Genomic DNA, 15,383 nt, shown 5'->3' with positions numbered 1-15,383 from the left:
AGTTATCTGTTGAATTTCCTATAGCCCCACCATGATATTCACATCTGGCGCTAGGATCATACCACCTTGGATATGGCAACTGGACAGGGTCTAGTGGGATGGGCACTATCTGATTGATACCCAACAGATAACGGTAAATTTCACTAAGTGGGAGTGGTAATGGCAGATCAGAATTCCTTGATGGTCTCAGACCCGGTTGAGGAGCAGGTGGTCTGAAAGGAGTATTTTGGTCAGATGGTCTGGGATTGTAGGCAACTTAAGGATATTGTGGGCGAGGATAGTTCGGGAATAAAGGAGGAATGTAACACCCCTCACCCGACTACAGTGTAGCCGAGCAAGGTGTGCTACATTCCGTGCCGAACCACCCTATCTTATCTTACTTTATTCTTTTAATAATTTTTTTTTGTTACAATTTAATATCAATTATTTTTCTAAGGAGAAACCAGCGGAGTTTCCCCTGTTTCTATTACCATTTGGTGTATTTCACTATTCACCTGTTTGAAATTTTCAACAATAATTTCCAATAATAATCTCATCCATACTCATATCATCATTTCAAAAATCATTATATAATTCAAATCCATACTCATTTATACAAATTCATTCATACTCCATTCTTATAGCAAAATTCTCAAATTTGCATTAATTTACATAATTTGCAACTATTTACATAAATCCTTAATTTATATGATATACAAATTAATTACAATTTGCTAATTTACATTACAATATAAGAAATAAATAACATACACATAATACATGATATGCTTAATGTGAGCCCCATCTACATGCATTACTGAGGAGGAGACAACCTTTGACACTTTGCAGATCTGGACTCCCAAAATTCCCAGTCCAACATCCATTGGGTTCTAACTTCAGTACCTGCGCGAAGGAAACAATTTCATCGCGCTAAGCGTTGCTGTTTAGTGGTGCAATAATATAACAAGGAAATAATATACAAATAAAGATAGAAACAAAACATAATTCGGATAATTAAGATTTATTTATACTTCACATGCGATTTCTAAAATTTAATATGTTTTATCCTAATTTAGTTTTCTTTGGAAGTGTTTTTTTCGCCAATGTATAGTAATAATGTACAAAGAAAAATGATCTAAAAATAATAAATTTATGCTTATATTATTGTACAAGTCACATTTGTAATATTTATTTATGTTATAATTTTCTTTGCTAATCTTTTAGCATTTTTTTAATACTTGCTAGGTTGTCTCAGATTATCTTATAATAAGTAAATTTTAATATCGGTCCAATTCATTTCAATTCTTTCTAATAAATAACTATTCTAATTTATTTTAGGTCATCTTACTCATTTATTTTATTTAATTTCTAATATTTTTAATTGTTAATATTCTTAACTTATTTCAATAAATTTCACTGCCCAAGTATCTTATGACAAGCTGACTAAATTGGATAACGGGTCGTTGGCACTGGACACCGCAGTGCCTCGGGCCGTCATACCATGGGACGCGGAACGTCAACCACGTATGCAATCAGTATGGCTAAAAAGCCATGATAACACATAATTGGGCATAAAAGTCATGAGTGTGGGCATAAAGCCATGAATATAGCCATAAAGCCATGAGTGCGGGCATAAATCCATGAATACAGGCATAAAGCCTTTCGCAGTACTGCTAAAATAATACCCTATTGGCATGCCAATCTATCCAATCTGACACACATGTTTAGGCAATACATGGGCACATAATACCATTAAGAGTTTATATGTTTCATCATTTCATTATATTTTTCGTTTATATTTTTATAGCATTCTAATTTTGTTTATAATGGAAACATAATTTCTAAATTTACATTTCTAGGTAATTTATGCATTCATCGTAATATTCATACTAATTACAATTCACATTCATTTAATCTCATGTACTATTCACATTCAAAACATCTTTCCTCTCTCTCTTGATGGGAACCTAAATCCCAAATGACACTTTTATCACATTTAGTCATTGAACAATCTATTCATATAAAGTACATTTTATACTTCAAGTTGTATTGCTAATATATTATGAACTCCATTGGTGTTGGGAGTATAAGTCTCAATAATCTATCTAGGTTAATTTTATTTTATATTCAAGTGGTATCACTCATGTTTTATTAGACCTACTAGTAATGGGAATACAAATCTTAATTATATATTCACATAACTTAAATGTTCATTAAGTCATTTAGGTAAATTACTATTTCTATTCCAAGTAATCCATGAACATTTTATGGATTCCAAATTTCATACCTTAATTTCCTCTACCAATTTAGTTCTTACACTTTGTGTCTTTGTATTACTATTCATATTACTATTTACTTAAATTGTTGACTTTTTAATACATAATAAATTTATTGAACCTAAGTTCTCCAAGGTACCACATTTTGCATTTTATTTTTGTTGGTATTTATTTCTAATACCATTTCAAAGCTTATCTTATGTTATTCAAAATTTTCAAATTTCATATCCTAGGTTTACTGTTTCATTGGTCATTTGTACAGTAGGAATTTGATAAAATTGTCTTCATGAAAGTTGTTCTTTATTGTGTCTAGTTACATTTCTTTTTTTTTTTGAATCACTCTATTTGGAGTTTTGTAGCTCAAGTTATAGCCATTTTACCATAACTGGCCGGATTGACCTGTACCCAGAATTTCTGGGCAATTTGGTTCTGCCAGATTTGGTGACCTAAGTTTGGTTGGCAATTTGACTAGATTATGGTCAGAATTTGGATTTGTGTTCTTCATGAAAGTTGTAGGGTTATGTCTCAGCTTTCTTTTGGTAAAAGTTCAGATCAATTGAACTCTTCTACTTTGAGTTATGACCATTTGAATAAATATTGTTTATTTAGTCATTTTCCAAGGACAACATGTTGGTCACCCGGATTGGGGTAGTTTTTAGGTTATCCTAAGTTAGTTTTCTGGGCATGGTTTCTTCACCAAAAATGTGTTATTATGTCCTAAGTTTAATTTCCAATTGGTCTCACACCAATTGGAGTAACCTAACTCTATTTATGGTCACATTTAGGTACTGGACTCAAAGTCCAGAAAATCCTGCATGAACACAACACTTCCTATACCCCCCATTCCACACTACTACCAACTTCAATCACATTCAATACACTTCAAATACTCCATAATTAATCTCAACACATCAATTTATCAACATAACATCAAATTCCCAATTTAGCAAAACCTAAATCAATTTGGTGCAACTTCAAATCTAAAGGAATTGATAGCACTAACCTTGTTCCTTAGCTTCACTCAACCTTCAATCACCCTTTAGTTCCATCAAACTCCACTTCCCCTAGTTGAACCCACCTTGGCAGAATTTTTCTTTCTTCTAAGCCTCCAATTTCTTGTGTTTTCTTGAGTGCTTCATGCAATTCAAGCTTTCATCTAGGGTTTTCTAATGATTTCCCAAAGAAATCATGGTGGAAGACCAAATTTTCAGGTTTTTGGTATGTGCTTTAATGGAGTATTTTTAGAGAGAATTGAGAGAAAGGGGAAAATGGCAGGTTGGAAAAGGAACCAAATTCTGAATGTTTTCTCATTTTACTCATTTTTATCTCTTTTATTTATTTTGTCAAGTGATGATTGGGTGGGAGTGCTTAGTGACATAAGCATGAGGTCAAAATTATAATTTTAATTCATTTTTATTTTCTTTTCTTTTCTTTTCTACTCAATTTTAATTTAATTTTTAGCAATATTTATTCATATTTTAGATCATAATAATTATTTACTTAACTAGACAAGTAGGCCAAAAATCATCTCTGAAGACGAAATGACCAAAATGACCTCCGTTTGGCTTATTGAGCCAAAATCGTCTGTACCGATCAAAAAATTTTTCTAAACCTTTTCTTGGCATTCTAATGCCATAGAAACCTCAATGACTCTTCTTTGGAGTCCCAAAAATTATTTCACAAATTTTCTCCCTGGTTTAGGGCTTCTAGTTGCGAAGACCACAACTTCCCACTGGGTTACCTATCGCTAGGGCACCGGCTCATTTAACTTGGTTGTATTTTATTTCTAAAATTTTTCCTAAATTTTTCTTATTAATATTTGAGTTATTTATGATTCCTCACTCTAGTCTAAATATTTTTTCAAACGTTCTAGCTATCCGAACCGACACCGGTCACCAGAACAATATAATGTACGAAATCGCTATAGTGAGGGTGTTACAAGGAACATTTGCTACCATTGGGTTTTGGGCTGGAGGGTATAAACTTTGGGCTAGGGTGTACGGGCAAAAATTATTTAGTGGTGGTAGGTGAGTTTGTTTTGAAATGGAGTGTACATTCCCTTCCTTCTTTTTTCCAAAATTAGTAGGCTTTTTCATGGAACTCTCCCCTACTACTTCTTGTAATCTCCCCAATCGGAGATTCGTTTCAATCCTTTCCCCCATCTGAATGATATTAGAAAAACTGTTGGAAGTATTCCCAATCATTAAATTGAAATACGGGGCCTTTAGAGTCTCAATGAACAGATAGTAGAGTTCACAGTATGTCATCGGAGGATAAACTTCAGCTACTTTTTCTCTCCATCTCTAGGCATATTACTTAAAGCTCTCCCTTTCCCTTTGCACTAGGTTTTGAAGGTCCCTCCATATAGGGGTAACATCACAATTGAACTTATACTATTTGAGGAAAGTGTCAGCTAAATCTTTCCAGGAGCATATTCTACTCTTATCCAATTGTATGCACCAACGCAAGGCTGCTCCTATGAGACTTTCATGGAAGAAGTGTACCAAGAGTCTGTCATCTTCTGTGAGAGCAGACATCTTAGCTATGTAAGTGGCTAAATGGATGCGTGGGTCGGAGCTTCCACTGTATTTGTCAAATTCTAGGACTTTAAATTTTAGCGGTACCACCTCATCTGGCACTAATCTCAGCGAAGACACATCGACTGAGCCATACATATTTAACCCTTCAATAGCTCTTAGTCTTTCTTCCAGAGCAGATAACTTCTCATTTTCTTTTTCTCTACTTTCTCCTCCTATTGCATGAGCTATTCCCCCAGTTGGAAAATTGGTTGTAGGGTAAACTGAAGGGATTGGTGCTGAAGGATGAAATTCTACATTCGGGACAGCCTGGTGATAAGAGATAGGAAATTCACTGCTAGGGAATGTTGGATTAAAGGTAATTGTTGGGTCAGGAATGGGAGTTTGGAAGGTGAAAGAAGTTGAGGCTTGATCATGAAGCTTTTGGGCATGAGTATCAACTATTGTTGTAAGTGGGGGAATTGCTAACCGGGTGGTTTCTTTGTTTTAGGACATTTCTCTCATCATCTTCATTAATTCTGAGATCTGTTCCCTTAATTCTGAAACTTGTCCCTGTAGGTTCTGCACTTGTTCTTGCTCTTCCATTATCTTCTTCGCTCGGGATCTTGTTAAGTAAACTTTTCTTGGTACAACTGGTTGCTGGATCAGATCTGCTTTGAGAGCAATATTGGTTTCCTATAGAAAAGTGCGTTATTAGTTTTATTTCTACAAATAAACTTACTGTGGGCAAAGTTTTGGCTGGTCAAAGGATACTGTGGCAAACAATTGCCAGAAATGGTGTCTGCCGAGGGTAGATTACATTATTCTTTAAAATGGCATCATTCAATAGTTCAACCGTGAATAATGGCTGTGTGGTTATGATATTTGTTCATATGACACATACATCTTTTCGCATAGCTCTAACGAGGATAAATCTCACGGGAGTTACACTATTCATTCATAAGTTTCAAGGTTCCAGAACACAGTTTTATTATTCGTGAAGCGTACATAGCATTGTGCTCTTGCCTAGGCTCAAGAAGGCTCCTTAAAATACAATGACATCTTTTGAGATACTCATATAATCTTGCTTCTTGTCTCGCAAGGTTGAATGTTTTTAAAGCATATTCGGATTCAAGCAATAGTTCTTGTTTCCCTTGCCCTATCATCTTTTCTAACCGGTCGACATTTCCTCGCAATTCTTGGTAAAGGGTGGCTTGTCTGTCCTTCTCCTTTCTTTCTTTGGCACACTCCTTCGAGATATCATTGATTAATTATGTCTGATCTTTAAGATCATGCTTCCTTCTCTTATTTTCTTGCTTGTATTCTTCTACCAATATCTCATGATATTCCGGTCTTTCTCGTAATTTTCCGTTTTGTATCTCCTTCTCCTTTACTGTGCTTTGGAGCGAAGCCTTCTCTTTCTCCCACTGGGTTTACCGCCTCTCATATTCTGTTTCTACAGCAGTCGTCTCTTCTCTAAGTCTCTTTGTTTCTTGTTCCAATGTTTGCTCTTGACTTTCTAATCTTTTTATTCGCTCTTTCAGTTGTTGATTCTCAGTAGTCAAATTTCAAAGAGGACTACTCGATCCAGCATCAACTCCTTTCAAACAGACTTTTTGGTGAGATATACCTTCTCCGAACCTTGTTAGTTTGGAGATTCAATATTCCTTGTCTCTCCCTTTTCTCCATAAGGAATCTTCCTCTTTTGTGCTTAGCCCTTTAGGTGACCGTTCCATAAAGATCACCTTTTCCCAAGATTTGTGCAAAGCTTTCAGTTCGTCTTCTCTACCAAGTTCAGGATAGAAATGAGTTTGACGGAATCCTTTAATATTGGGAATGAATTGAGTTGAACTGAATTGCCTCATTATCATAGCTGGGATATAACTTGTGCATCTGGTTAGCCCTACCAATGGTATAAAATGATGACCTCCTGTACTGATTAAGATGGGTTGGCTCGTAGTCCACAACTTCCTCCAACAGTAATTGTGACTACTGAAATTTAGGATCTACTCTTGCCATTGTCGTTCATCCCTTTGACTTATTACTAGCTTCATCATCTTTTCTCTAATGGATTGGTCAAAGTACCAGGTCAGACCTTTAGTCTCTAATGGACAGATATGACTGAGGATCCAAAGGTACAGCAGTTGGATGCAACACTTAATGATTCCCTTACCTTGATACCGGCAATATGTCAAGGTCAAGAAGGTCTCGGCAAGAATAGCAGGTATTAGATTGACATTCTATTTCTCCACTGCCCAAAATAATTCCGTGACGTTATGGGTTACTGTAACATCCTCACTTTACATAGTCCGTATGTTCCACTGTTCCGACAGCTAATGTTTGCCTTGGAAAGTCAGAATGTCTGGAACTACACTTAATTGACAATGAGAAAGCATAAAATAATGAAATATATGATGGAAAAAATTAAGAAAAAATAAAAGAGATGAAATGTGATTAAGTTACGGCGGGCTGAAACCCTAGCGATGGGTGACCGCATCGGAAAGTTACGGCGCGGACCATTGACTAGCCCTGGATTGCAGGGAACTCGGGAAAATATTTTTGGGACCTAATTAAAGGTCTAATGAGGTGTAATTGACATTAGAAATGTCAAAGAAAAATTAGTAAGTCAGTATAAACGAAAAGCGAAATTAAAGAAATCGACGGGTCAAGGAGTTAATCGGTAATACCGAAAAATTCAAAATACAACCCGAAGAGGGGCATTTTGGTCAATTGACACTTAGAGTTGGCTTTTGACCTAAATATCCATTAAAAATAAGTGGAATTAAACTTTCAAAATCCCATGAAAAATGAAATTATAAATGAAATGTAATTAAAGGAAATATGGGGCTATAATTAGAATTAGAAAGTTTATTTATTTTAAATATTATTTAAATGGTTAGTGGGGTATAAAACCATAAGTGGACAGCATTTTTCACTAAATCATTTCATCTTCTTCACTCCTTTATCACCATTGCTGAATTTGATTTTCTCTCAAAGCCTCCATGGACATCCCATGTGCAAGCTTTAATCCTCCCCCATTTTCAACCTAAAATTAAAGACTCCCTTCATTAAACTTTGTCCTCACACCATGGGTAGTATATAGGCAGTAAGAAGGAGAGGATTTGGTGAAGATTTACAAGCCTGGGAAGCCCTTGGTTAAAGGTTAGTGCTAAATCTTCCCACCTCTCTTTGTTAATTATTGAATTAAGGTTGTATTGAGTTGAAATGATGAGAAATTTGAAAGAAATTGATGAGTAGTGAAGAACATTCAATTCGGCAGCCATGGAGATTAAATGAGTTTGGTTTATTTTTACATGTACTTGATGGGAAATGATGCTGATTAAAGTAATTAAATGTTCTAGCAAAATAATTTTATGTGTATGTTGAGATTGAGTTATTGAATTAGGGTTTGATTTTGAATTGGAGACTTTGTGTATAATTGCTTAAAGTTGGCAAGGCTTGTGTAATTGTTGAACTTTGGGCACCCTTGATTCCATGAGAATTGATTAATTCATATATGTGAATGATGAATTATGATGTTGATTAAGGGGATTAAGCGTATTAAAATTTAATTGTATGTATATTTGTTGATTTTGACCCTTGAATTAGGGTTTTGAATAAATTATGAAGGACTTGTGCAACTGCCCAATTTGACAGCCTCGAGGAACTTAGAAAAGGAGTAATTTCAAGAATTAAACCGTGATTAATGATGTTATGGATATGTGGAAGTGAATTGGATGTTGATAGTTGGAGTTATATATATACTAGCATATTGTTTTCATGTGTATTATGGTTGACTTAACCAATTGATTTAAGGTTGTGTATTAGACATTAAGGATTTGTGTAAACTGTTTAATAAGACCAATTTGAGATGTGATGAATGATGTTAGGACATTATCAATCCAGAATTGAGGTAAGGAATATGAAGAAATAGGGAATTAAATGTGTAATGTTTGTGAAATTGAAAAATTATATAGGGGCAGTATGCATTTGGGGCTATAACTTAAATTGTGTGACCCCAATTGGTATGAAGCCAATTGGAGGTAAAACTAGACACAAATTGGACCAACTTTCATGCAGAAACCTTACCAAAATTCTGTCCAAAAAGTGACCTTAAACTTAACCTAATTTGGATTTGGTAATGTGCAAAACCCAGAATTTGATCATATGAATAGTATTCACGTAATTGTCCATAACCCACTCAAAACAGGTCCAAATGACATGAAGTTTCTACCGTTGGAAAGCTTAGACATGGGGCTACAACTTTGGTTAAGACCACAAAGCCCAAAATTGCCATTAAGCAAGTCGAATTGCTTGCCCAATTTGGATTACAAAACCTACTAGAATTGGAGTTGACCAAAACAATGACCTAAAATTTGCTAACTTAAGCAATCTGTCAAGCATTAGTAAAATGACCATAACTTGATCTAGGAAACTCCAAATGATCTAAAATCAGTGCCAAAAGTTCAATAAGACATACACCTACAATATTGAAATTTTGACTAGAACCTAAAAATCAAGGGAACTAGGTCAATTAAGTTGATTAAGTTGACACACTAATTCTGGAATTGGTACAATTGACCATTAAGTCTAGAAAATTCAAATAGGCATATCTCCCACAAGAAGTCTCCAAATGTAATAAGCCATACCAATCTGGAAAGCTAAGAAAGAGACCTAAAACTTTGTTTCAGGCAACTTCCTCAAATTATAAATGTATAAGGCCAGAATTTAAGATTAAAGCCATTAACCTAATTGAGGACCATACCAATATAGGACCTTTGAGTCCAAGTCAACAATTTGACTATAAATAATTCTACAAGACTTGACAAATTACAAGTAAAATTTTTGATTGACCCTAAGACATAAGGCAACAATACTTATGAAGAATGCAAGACCTCAATGATAATACAAATAGTCCAAATAAATTAGTAAATTTAGAACTGAAAATGCCTAATAAGGAAGTCAAAATTTAGATTTAACCTAGTTATAGTTAAATGACCATAACTTGAGTTATACAACTCCAAATGGAGTAATTAAAAAAGGAAATTAAAGAAGACACAATGAGAAACAATTTAGTGAAGAGAAATCTACTAAATTTACACTGTAGCTTGGTCCAATGGACTGTAAACATTGGCCATGAAATTGGAATAATTACAATAAAATGCAACAAGTTTTGAAATGAAATTGGCAACATATGCCAACATGTGAGAAATGAAAAATGGAACATATTAGTGACATTAAAACCAATTCACTTAGTGTGTATAAAAAATTAACATTTATGGTTGACTAGTGATGTGAATAGTAACAGAATAACATGATAAAACATCTGAATGTGTGCATAGGACATTAGTCTTCATCCTTAGAAAGAGGAAATCTGTTTTGAGTACAATAGTACTTCTGAACATCTGATATGATACAATGACATAATGAATGTATAAGGAATGCAATAATTATGCAATTGTGACTTAGAAATCTATGTTCCCACTAGGAACAGAATCAAGTGTGACAACCTATAATTGAAACTTATAATTAAATAATGACACTGTAATACCTATTAATGTTTAATTGTACTTATGTGCCCATATATTAACTAGACACGTGTGTCAGATTGGATAGGTTGGCATGCTAATAGGGTAATGTTTGAGCAGTACTACATAGCACTTTATGCGTGAGGCTTTATGCCTATATTTCATGCTTTATGCGTAGGGCTTTATGCCTGTATTACTGAGGCTTGTATGCCAAATTATCTGATTATCTGTCTAATGGCTTTTTAGCCATAATGTTTGTATCTATTATCATGGCTTTAGCCATAGTTATTGATTACATCATTGACGTTCTGGTGGCTTCTTAGCCATAGTTATCATTATCCAGTTTAGTCAGCCTGTCATAGGTTACTTGGGCAGTGTAATTTATTGAAATAAATTAAGAATATTAACAATTAAAAACATTGAAAAGTATTGAATGTAACGAGAAAAAGATTAGCAATAGAAATACAATTGAATATTATCACTATAAAGTTGTAAACTTGGCATTTCCAAAGGGGTACAAATTAGCATTTAAGATGGTTAATACTAGAAACATTCTAGTAAATCAAATTGACTATTGAATATTTAAATTATGCTCTATCCTTTCTTTATTTGTATATACTATTTCTTATTATACTATTGCACCACTAAGCAGAAATGCTTAGCGCGATGAAATTGTTTTCCTCGCACAGGTACTTCGATTGAGATTTTGGAGTCCAGATCTACAGAAGTGTCAGAAGAGTTCAAGGTTGTTACCTCCTCAGCAATGCATATAGATAGGGCTCACATTAAGCATATTATGTATTTTGTATATTTTAATTATTTCTTATATTGTAATTCAAATTAAGAAATTGTATTGAGTAAGTTTGTGATGTAATTAATTTGTATAATATGTAGACTGTGAACTTATGTAATTAGTTGACAAATTATGTTACTTAATGGAATTGAAAGTTTTGATATATGAGTTAATTCTGAATGTGAATGAGAGTGAAATTGTGAATATGGAAAATATGTGATATTTACTACACTAGTCAGATTTAATAAACAATGTTAGTGCCTAAACCATTTTTGAATAAAAACATCAAGTACTGTAATGAAATCAGATAAGATCAGGTGCTCCGACACTCCGTGTGACACATCTTGCTCTACTAAACTGTAGACGGGTGAGGAGTGTTACAGTTACAATTCCCAGAGGTTCGGGGAATAAGACCAATCCATAAATCCCCAAAGCTAGAACTGACAAAGCCTAATCCCATTTCTCACCCTGAATATCCTGGTCCAAATGCTTCTTAATGTAAATCCAAGGCCACCCATGCGAGTTTCCCTTAACGGTTTCTTTTACTCTATTAGGACTCCTATTATGTGCGCGAACCATTTCCATGTTTGTCTGTGATCAAGGTGGAGATAAATGCGATTCTAGGCTATATAAGGGATTTCCAGCAGCGTCTGATATTCCTCTTCCGTAGGTGTCATTTCGACATCATTGAACGAAAATACCCTATAACTGGGATTTCAAGTAGATAACATGGCCTTTAGTGCCGAAACCTGTGCTTTGACCCATATCAAGGACGTAATCTTCCCATATTTTTCCTCGAACTGTGTCTGGGCATGATTGGACAATGATTTCCAACTATTTAATAAGTCATCGAAACTGGCTATTCTGATCTCAATTTTACTAAGATTTAATGGAGGCAATGAACGGGCTTCTGCTTCTATCTTACCAGTCTGTAAGGATCCCCATTCATGGACTGATTTGAATCTTTGTTGAGCATCTCATTTCTGTTTTGAAACTTTTTCAGCTAACTGACACGAAAATGCCATTTTAAAGTTTTCCCTACCCTTGGTAGACTCCAATTTTTAATACCTGCAAAGGAAAAAGTTAGCAAAATAAATTCAGGTAATTTTGAAATACTACTTGCGTGACCATATCTGTGACATCCTCACTTTAGATAGTCCATGCATTATATTGTTCCAGTAACTAATGTCTGTCCAGACCATCAGAATGTCTAGAACTATATTTAAACTAGAGTGAGGAGTCATAAATAGTTTGAATAATGATAAGAAAAATTAAGGAAAAATTTTAGCAATGAAATGCACTAAGGTTAAATGAGCCATAGCTCCAACGATGGGTAACCCTAACGGGAAGCGGCTGCGAAGACAGTTAACAATCCTAGACCTGTGGGAAACCCAGTGAAATAATTTTTGGGACTTAAGTGAAGAATTATTGAGGCTTAGATAATAATAGAATGCAAGGAAAACAATGCTAATCAGTAAAGACAAATCATGACCCAAAGAAAGGCATTTTGGTCATTTCACTTAAAGAGTTAATTTTTGACCAAAATGTCACATAAATGTTTCTGGTTTTACAACCCCGCAAGTGCACGGATCGCTAACAAGTAATAAAGTGATGAGTAGAGTATCGTTCTCACGAGGAATTTGAGTAGTAAGTACCAATCTACACAGTAATTTTGACTGTCTAGGCTATCGAATACTTACGGAATAAAGTTTGTTAACCTTAAACACTAGAATGGTAAACTTAAAACAAAATGATTTATTTGAAACAATTCTGGAATTAAGATTTCACACTTGAATTTTACTAGGGATGTTATCTCTTTTATTTACTAAATTGAGGATTGTTTTCCTTCATGGAAATCAGTCCTAAGTTATCCTAAATCCTCTCTCAAGGCACCTAGGGTGTATTCTAATTAACTCAAACCCAACTTTCATGGTGATCAAATTAATTAAAATCCTTTAAGATCTTTGACCAATTTTGAAGTTCCACAAAGGTATCAGCATATGTCTAGGTCAAAATTCCTAGGTTCAAGATCTTGATTTTCTAATATTAATCTTTACCTTTCAGCCCTTCAATTAACATTTATAATCATAGATAGGGTACTAGTACATAGCATGTATTAAGATCATAAGAAATTAAATCAAGGAACGAATCTCAAATCTAATAAATAAAACTTAGTGTTCATTCATAATAATAATTACAAGCATTACTCTCCCAAATCTAGAATAAGAAAACTACTCACTCATGGTGAGTTCAGCAAACATCATGATAAAAGGTAAAAACAGTAAAAAAAAATCATGTAGAAGAAATAAAATAATAAAAATCTGTCTAGGGAGATGAAATAAAGGAACCGAAAAGAGTTTGCAGCTTTGATCTTGTGGAGCTTCAATTGGAAAACTCCTTTTGGTACTAATGTTTCTCTCCTCAAGACGGCTGGAGAGAGTGCAGAGTGTGGATTTCTCTCCTTCAAAACTCCTCAAAAGTGCTGTCAAAAGATAAAAGAGAGCCTCCTTTTTCTGATGTTTTCTCTTCTATTTATAATGGTTGCTCTAGGGTTAGGTCATTTTGAGTCTAAAAGGCTTTAGGAGTCTCATTTGGATCAGAAAACAAGAGTGGGAATTCAAGTTATAAAACTGGCTGCTGCATAGTACATGGCCCGTGTGTCACTACACGTCCCAGGGCTGTGTAACTTGCTGGAGTGGAACTGCGGAGTCTTGCATTAGCACAGAGAGTTACACAGGTCTGTGCCAACTACACGGGCCTGGTTACACGGGCCGTGTACTTTTGTTCCCATAAGGTTCTTCAAGCTTGTGCCCAGCAGAGACTTACACGGGTCCCTGCAGATTACATGTGTCTAATTACATGATTGGTGTACTTTTAATTCTCCATTGGCTATTTGGCTTTCTTCTGGCAGAAGGTTACAAGGGTCTGGGGCTTGGCTTACACGACCTGTGTACTCTGTGTCAGCAACAATACTCAGTCTCTTGACCTCTCTAAGCTTCCTTTTGTACTCCTATACTATGGGGCTTCACCCAAACACCTAAAATGTTGCAGAAACATGAAATTAAGGGCTTGACAATAGAAATTACAAAAACTAATGAAATCAACTACTATGCATGAAAATACTTACCTAAATGCGATGAGATAGTATACAAATATGCTTAAAAACATTTATACAATTTAAGTGTATCAAATACCCCCAAACTCAAACTTTTGCTTGTCTTCAAGCAAAGCAAAACTCTGTTTCAAAACACATTTCAGGGGATACTTAGGAGTATAACCAACAATTTAATAAGCATAGAATTGAACTCCTCCAACCTTCATACCAATTTCCCTCTTTCAAGGCATAAGGGTTCTATTAGCTGCGTGTTTGGAACTTCACCTCATTTCATTGTGTTTAAACTAATTATTTCTCTATACAAGACCATTAATAAGCCACAAATAACCTGTTTTATCGAGATAGATTTAAGAAACACTAACTCCCCCAAATTTGCCCCTATTGTGATGAAGAGACTCAATTCCAACTCCATAGGCATATCTCAATTTTCTATCTTCACAAATATAGCATGCACTTTTCAAAAGATCAAAAGGTCTTTAAAAAGTGTTGTAAAAGGGCTAAGGGGATAATGACTTGGTTGCCAATGAAAGGTATTTAGGGAATGCAAATATGAGGATAGCATGTATGCATAAAATACCAAGTATGCTAAGTTTGTTTCAACATATTTTGTATGGAGAAGAGGGGCTTTTGGTTTTTTATAGTGCCAAGCATGCTTCCATGATACTTATCTTGGGACTTCTTCCCTTTTTTTTTATGTCCCTTTTGTCCTCTCCCCCAAACTCATTGCTTTTGCTAGGTTGGAAAGGCAAATTTTTCTTTGATTTCAATTGCACACTTGCACTCTTTCTTGAGTTCTACATCCTCTCTTCATTTTCTTTTTTTACACTTAATATGCTATTTACTTATGCATTTTGCTTCCTCAAAAGGGTATGGTAGGTGTTTAGGTTAGGGGCTAGGTAAATAATATGGGTAAGCAATAAATTTTAAGGGATAAATATAGGCTTCAAGTTGGCTACAAGGGATATACATTTTAATTAGGGTTGGCTAAGGCTTAGTGAGGCTATAGCAAAGAATGCCTTAATCATTTCTTCATCAAGCATATGCTAGGATTTCGCCTTGATAGGTCCAAGAGATATGTTCTAGAGCTAGTGAGGCATTTTTTAGGTTTGTTTGTATTTCAAAAATTGTTCTCCTTATTTTACAAGTTCAATATGATAAATTAATAGTTATTAAGAG

The sequence above is a fragment of the Hevea brasiliensis genome, chromosome 17 (assembly GCF_030052815.1).
Source record: "Hevea brasiliensis isolate MT/VB/25A 57/8 chromosome 17, ASM3005281v1, whole genome shotgun sequence".
Lineage (NCBI taxonomy): Eukaryota > Viridiplantae > Streptophyta > Magnoliopsida > Malpighiales > Euphorbiaceae > Hevea > Hevea brasiliensis.
This window is presented reverse-complemented; position numbering follows the sequence as displayed.